This window comes from Nomascus leucogenys, chromosome 10 (genome assembly GCF_006542625.1).
Source record: "Nomascus leucogenys isolate Asia chromosome 10, Asia_NLE_v1, whole genome shotgun sequence".
Classification (NCBI taxonomy): Eukaryota; Metazoa; Chordata; class Mammalia; order Primates; family Hylobatidae; genus Nomascus; species Nomascus leucogenys.
Genome location: NC_044390.1, coordinates 61381218 through 61388648, shown reverse-complemented (window position 1 = coordinate 61388648; position 7431 = coordinate 61381218). Strand labels below are relative to the sequence as shown.

Below are 7431 nucleotides of genomic sequence, written 5' to 3'. Positions count from 1 at the left end.
CTGGAGCCTTTCCATGATTCTTCCATATTAAACCTGCCAGTAATAGACCAGTGAATGGCATGCTCTATCTCTTCCATTCGGTCATTCTTTCTGTAGGCTTTTTTTTTTTTTTTTTTTGAGACGGAGTCTCTCTCTGTCCCCCAGGCTGGAGTGCAGTGGTGCAATCTCAGCTCACTGCAAGCTCCGCTTCCTGGGTTCACACCATTCTCCTGCCTAGCCTCCCAAGTAGCTGGGACTACAGGCACCTGCGGCCACACCCAGCTAATTTTTTTGTATTTTTAGTAGAGACGGGGTTTCACGGTGTTAGCCAAGGTGGTCTTGATCTCCTGACCTCGTGATCCACCCGCCTCGGCCTCCCAAAATGCTGAGATTACAGGCGTGAGCCACCGCGCCCAGCCTATTTTTTCGTTCTTTATTTTATAGAACCTGCTGTTTCCATTGCGTTTTCTTTTTACTTTTTTTTTTTTTTTTGAGACGGAGTCTCACTCTGTCACCCAGGCTGGAGTGCAGTGGTGCAATCTCAGCTCACTGCAACCTCCGTCTCCTGAGTGCAAGTGATTCTCCTGCCTCAGACTCCTGAGTAGCTGGGATTACAGGTGGCTGCCACTACACCCAGCTAATTCTTTCTATTTTTAGTACAGAGGGCATTTCACCATGTTGGCCAAGCTGGTCTCAAACTCCTGACCTCGTGATTTCCCGTCTCAGCCTTGCAGAATGCTGGGATTATAGGTGAAGGGGGCCAGCCCCTCCACACCTGTGGGTATTTCTCATCAGGTGGGATGAGAGACTGAGAAAAGAAATAAGACACAGAGACAAAGTATAGAGAAAGAACAGTGGGCCCAGGGGACCGGCGCTTAGCATCCAGAGGACCCACACTGGCACTGGTCTCTGAGTTCCCTCGGTATTTATTGATTACTATTTTCACTATCTCAGCAAGGGGAATGTGGCAGGAGAACAGGGTGATAGTGGGGAGAAGGTCAGCAAGAAAATGTGAGCAAAGAGTCTGTGTCACAAATAAGTTCAAGGGAAGGTACTATGCCTGGATGTGCACATAGGCCAGATTTACGCTTCTCTCCACCCAAACATCTCAGTGTAGTAAAGAATAACAGAGCAGCATTGCCACTAGCATGTCTCTCCTCCAGCCACAGGGCAGTGTTCTCCTATCTCAGAAGAGAACAATGTACAACTGGGTTTTATACCAAGACATTCCGTTCCCAGGGGCATTCAGGAGACAGAGGCCTTCCTCTTATCTCAACCGCAAGAGGCCTTCCTCTTTTACTAATCCTCCTCTGCACAGACCCTTCATGGGTGTCAGGCTGGGGGATGGTCAGGTCTTTCCCATCTCATGAGGCCATATCTCAGGCTGTCTCAGTGGGGAGAAACTTTAGACAATACCTGGTTTTCCTGGGCAGAGGTCCCTGTGGCTTTCCACAGTGCATTGTGCCCCTGGTTAATCGAGAACGGAGTATGGCAATGACTTTTACCCAGCATACTGCCTGTAAACATATTGTTAACAAGGCATATCCTGCACAGCCCTAGATCCCTTAAACCTTGATTCCATACAACACGTTTTGTGAGCACAAGGTTGGGGCTAAAGTTACAGAATAACAGCATCTCAAGGCAAAACAATTGTTCAGGGTACAGATCAAAATGGAGTTTCTTATGTCTTCCTTTTCTGCATAGACACAGTAACAGTCTGATCTCTTTCTTTTCCCTACAATAGGCATGAGCAACCATGCACGGCCACATTTTCAATATAATAATACTTTCTATAAATCTTGATTTTTTTTTTCTTCATCAAGTATGTATTTCTGGCTGGGCACGTTGGCTCATACCTGTAATCTCAGCACTTTGGGAGGCCAATATGGGAGGATCATTTGAGGCCAGGAGTTGAAGACCAGCCGGGGCAACACAGCAAGACCCTGTCTCCTTAAAAAACAATAAAATTTTTTAAAAAATTCCTTCTTTCCTTTTTTTTTTTTTGAGTTGGAGTCTCGCTCTGTTGCCCAGGCTGGAGTGCATTGGCATGATCTTGGCTCACTGCAACCTCTGCTCCCTGGTTCAAGCGATTCTTCTGTCTCAGCCTCCTGAGTACCTAGGACTACAGGCCTGTGCCACCATGCCCAGCTAATTTTTGTATTTTTAGTAGAGATGTTTCACCATATTGGCTTGGCTAGTCTCGAACTCCTGACTTCATGATCCACCCACTTTGGCCCCCCAACGTGCTGGGATTACAGGCGTGAGCCACTAAGCCTGGCCAAAAATATGTATTTCTATAGTTATTTTTCTGATCTTACCACATGGGCCAGGACCACATTTCCTACATTGTAAAATAGCAGTAATACCAGACATTCTCCCCAAGTTTATTCAGAAATGTAACATAATCCTAATAAAAATAACAAAATTTTTTCTGGAGTTAGTTAGGCACATTGATATTAAAAGTTTATATGGAAAAAGAAAATCTGATAATAAGCAAGAAAACAAAAACAAGGCCGGGCACTGTGGCTCACACCTGTTATTCCAGCACTTTGGGAGGCTGAGGCAGGCAGATCACAAGGTCAGGAGATCAAGACCATCCTGGCCAACATGGTGAAACCTTGTCTCTACTAAAAATGCAAAAATTAGCTGGGCATGGTGGCATGTGCCTGTAGTCCCAACTACTTGGGAGGCTGAGGCAGGAGAATCGCTTGAACCCGGGAGGCGGAGGTTGCAGTGAGCCGAAATCACACCATTGCACCCCAGCCTGGGACAGAAGGAGACTGTGTCAAAAAAAAAAAAAAAAGGAAAACAAAAACAAAAGCAATGATGAGCAGCAGATATTAAAACATACTATTGACAGTTTTCACACAAGGCAAATAATTAAATTATTTTAAAATAAAAATAAAAAAATTCTATAAAGCCTCTATAATTAAAACTATGTGGTACTAGTGCATGAAGCAGAAGCAGACTAATAAAATATCTATAAATAGACCCAAGAACATGTAGAAATTTGGTTCATAAATGGGGTATTTTGCTGGGCGTGGTGGCTCACGCCTGTAATCCTAGCACTTTGGTAGGTCAAGGCAGGAGGATCACTTGAGGTCAGGAGTTCAAAACCAGCTTGGCCAACATGGTGAAACCCCGTCTCTACTAAAAATACAAAAAATAGACTCGGCCAATGGCTCATGCCTGTAATCCCAGTACTTTGAGAGGCCGAAGTGGGTGAATCACCTGAGGTCGGGAGTTTGAGACCAGCCTAACCAACATGGAGAAACCCCCATCTCTACTAAAAATACAAAAGTAGCCGGGTGTGGTGGCGCATGCCCGTAATCCCAGCTACTTGGGAGGCTGAGGTAGGAGAATCGCTTCAACCCAGGAAGCAGAGGTTGCAGTGAGCTGAGATCGTGCCATTGCACTCTAGCTTGGGCAATAAAAGCAAAACTCCGTCTCAAAAAAAAAAAAGTAGTGTTTCAGATCAATAGGGCAAAAAATGCCATTTGTAATGGAAAGTCTAAGACAGTTGGTTAGCCATCAGAGAAAAGATGAAATTAAATCTATACTTCATAGCATATACAATATACTCCAAATGTACTAGTGATCTAAGTGTGAAAAATAAAACCATACAAGTATGTAAGGTGTTCAAGTGATTTCTTGGCTGAGTAAGGAAAAAGATGTAACTACAAGGCGGCAATAGCATACAAGCTTCATTTGGGATGTGCTTTGACAGGTTAGCAGTTGGGGAGGTAGCAAAGAGCAAGAGAGTATCCACAGGCTTCTATCTGTGGGTCGCTTCTCAGAAATGGTGGAAAGGAAGAGAGACTCCCAGAGGAGAAAGGGAATCAAAGAGGGGGCCTACAAATAACTAAATGATGATACTCACCAGACTGGCAGCATACCTTCCAGTTAAAAAGCTCTGAAGGGCTGGGCGAGGTGGCTCACGCCTATAATCCCAGCACTTTGGGAGGCCAATCACGAGGACAGGTGTTCAAGACCAGCCTGACCAACATGGTGAAATCCCATCTCTACTAAAAGTACAAAAATTAGCCGGGTGTTGTGGCGTGTGCCTGTAATCCCAGCTACTCAGGAGGCTGAGGCAGGAGAAACACTTGAAGCCGGGAGGTGGAAGTTGCAGTGAGCTGAGATCTTGCCACTGCACTCCAGCCTGGACAACAGAGTGAGACTCCATCTCAAAAAAGAAAAAAAAAGTTCTATAGGACAGCAGGGGGATGGGATTTTCATAGCCTCTGGAGTTATCTTATCCATGGCTATCAGATATTGGACATAATTTCAGAGACTACAAAGAAGGCACACTCGAGATCGCTAAAAATAGGCTTGTTCAGGCTATGTTTCAAACAATCAAGTGTGTTAAAATTGCAGTTTGGCAGGGATTGGCTATTGTGAATACTAGTGAGATAAACATTGGTGTACAAATATTTCTTTGAGGGCTGTGCACGGTGGCTGACGCCTGTAATCCCAGCACTTTGGGAGGCCAAGGTGGGTGGATCACAAGTTCAGGAGTTCAATACCTGCCTGGCCATGATGGTGAAACCCCATCTCTACTAAAAATACAAAAAAAAAAAATTAGCCGGGCATGGTGGTGGGCGCCTGTAATCCCAGCCACTCGGGAGGCTGAGGCAGAGAATTGCTTGAACCCGGGAGGCGGAGGTTGCAGTGAGCCAAGATCGTGCCACTGCACTCCAGCCTGGGTGACAGAGCGAGACTCATCTAAAAATACATATATATTTCTTTGAGCACCTGCTCTCAACACTTTGGGATGTATATGCCAAAGTGGAATGTCTAGATCATATGGTAATTCTGTTTAATCTTTTTTGTTTGTTTGTTTGTTTGTTTGAGATAGGGTCTCACTCTGTTGTCTAGGCTGGAATGCAGTGACGTGATCATGGATCACTGCAGTCCTCAACCTACTGAGCTCAGGTAATCCTCCCACCTTAGCCTCTCGAGTAGCAGGGATTACAAGTGCATGCCACCACCATGCCTGGCTGAATTTAAAAAAATTTTTTGTAAAGATGAAATCTCACAATATGCCCAGGCTGGTCTTGAACTCCCAGTCTCAAGACATCCCCCGCCCTGAGCCTCCCAAAGTGCTGGGATTACAGGTGTGAGCCATCACATCCAGCATGGTTTTGATTTTCATTTTCATGATGTTTAGTGATGTTGAGCATCTTTTCATGAGCATCTTTTCCTGTGTTTATTGGCCATCTGTATATCTTCTTTGGTGATATTATTCAAGTCCTTTTTCTGTATTTGAATTGGGTTTTGTTGTTGTTACTCTCGGGTTCTAGAAATTTTAAAAATAAACTCTTGATATTTGTCCCCAGTCGGATACAGGACTTGAAAATATTTTCTCCCATTTGTAGATTGTCTTTTCACTCTCTTGTTATTATGATTTGATGCAAAAAATTTGTATTATTGATTAGGTTCAACTCATAATTTTTCTTGTGTTGCCTGTGTGGTTGATGTCATAACTAAGAAGTCATTTCCAATTCCAATATCATGAAGCTTTCTCACCTATGTTTTCTTCTAATAGGTTTTCAGCTCTAGCTCGTACACTACACTTAGGTTTTTGATCCATTTTTTAAAAATCATGCCACATTATTATTATCAAGATGGAAGCTTGCTCTGTCTCCAGGCTGGAGTGCAGTGGCGCGATCTCAGCTCACTGCAAACTCCACCTCCCAGGTTCAAGTGATTCTCCTGCCATTGCTTCCTGAGTAGCTGGGATTACAGGTGCACCCCACCATGCCCGGCTACTTTTTGTATTTCTTTTTAGTAAAGACAGGGCTTCACCATGTTGGTCAATCTGATCTCGAACACCTGACCTCCTGATCCACCCGCCTCGGCCTCCCAAAGTGCTGGGATTACAGGTGTGAGCCACTGTGCCCAGCCATGCCACATTATTTTTAATTACAAACAAAGATCTAAAATGTCACTCAGGGACAATTTCATCCACCACTCTGGCCACCAGTCTTTTGTCTGTCTCTTCTGCAATAGTGAGGCAGATACCCTTTCCTCAGGGAAGAGAAATCCATGGTCTGTTGCCCTTGCCAATAACAAAAATGTTGGAAAATCTAGTGGCAAAGCTGTTGCCATTGGCATCTTTTACGTGAACCACGTTGAAAGATCGAGGGTGCCGCTTTCTGTTGATCATACCAATTCTTCCCAGGTTAGCACTTCCAGACACCACACACAGGTTCCAGTGTCAATCTTGATGAAATCAGTAATCTTGCCAGTCTCTAAATCAATCTGAATGGTATCATTCACCTTGATAAGGGGATCAGGGTAGCAGATGGCGTGAGCATCAAGAGTCACCAGATGACACATTCCTTTTGTGCCCACAAAGATTTTTCTCAGTTTGCACAACATGTACTTGGCCTCCTCAGGTATAGTACGTTGTACAGCAAAGTGACCCTTGGTGTCCCAGGTCAGATGGAAATTCTCTCCCATCTTGTCAGTGTTGATGACATCCATGAACCCAGCAGGGTAGGTTATATCAGTTCGGACCTTGCCATCGATCTTAACCGCTGTGGGAAAATCTTTACTTCATCTCCTGTCAGGGCATACTTAAGTCTGTTCCTTAGAAAAATGATGAGGGATAAACACTCTCTCAACTTGTGGGGACCGGTGGATGGACGAGGAGCAAACACGCCAATCAATTTATCCAACATTCAATGCTTTGGAGCTGCTACCCGCTTCAGATGCTTCTTGGGACCATGAGCCATGGCTGTGTTAGGCAAGGAAAGAGTTTATGATTTTTCATCTTTTTTTTGTTTTTTGAGATGGAGTTTCACTCTTGTTGCCCAGGCTGGAGTGCAATGGTGTGATCCCAGCTCACTGCAACCTCCGCCTCCCCAGTTCAAGCAATTCTCCTGCCTCAGCCTCCCAAGTAGCTGAGATTACAGGTGCCCAACACCACACCTAGCTAATTTTTGTATTTTTAGTAGAGGCGGGGTCTCACCATATTGGCCAGGCTGGTCTCAAACTCCTGACCTTTTGATTCACCTGCCTTGGCCTCTCAAAGTGCTGGGATTACAGGTGTGAACCACCGTGCCTGGCCTTGATCCATTTTAAGTTCATTTTATATATGGTATAAGGTTAGGGTCTAACTCCCTTCTTATGCATGTCTATATCCAGTTTTTCTGCTAACACTTCTCCCCCACCTCCCACCACAAGCTTTATTGATACATCATTGACAAAGAAAAACTGTATATACTTAAAGTGTGCAATACGATGTTTAGTATAAATGTTGTGAAATGATTACCACTATCATAGTAATTTATGCATCCATCACTTCACAGTCACCTTTTTTACTGTGTTGAGAACACTTAAAATCTACTGTCTTAGTAAACTCCAAGTACACAATACAGTTTGTTGTGTTTTTTTTTTGAGTCGGAGTCTTTCTCTCTCACCAGGCTGGAGTGCAATGGTGTGATC

At 44.3% G+C, this 7431-nt stretch overlaps 1 pseudogene; it reads right to left on the bottom strand.

Annotated features, from left to right (window-relative positions):
- Window positions 1-5926: 5926 nt before the first annotated feature.
- Window positions 5927-6719, bottom strand: LOC100584439 (annotated as a pseudogene).
- Window positions 6720-7431: the final 712 nt, after the last annotated feature.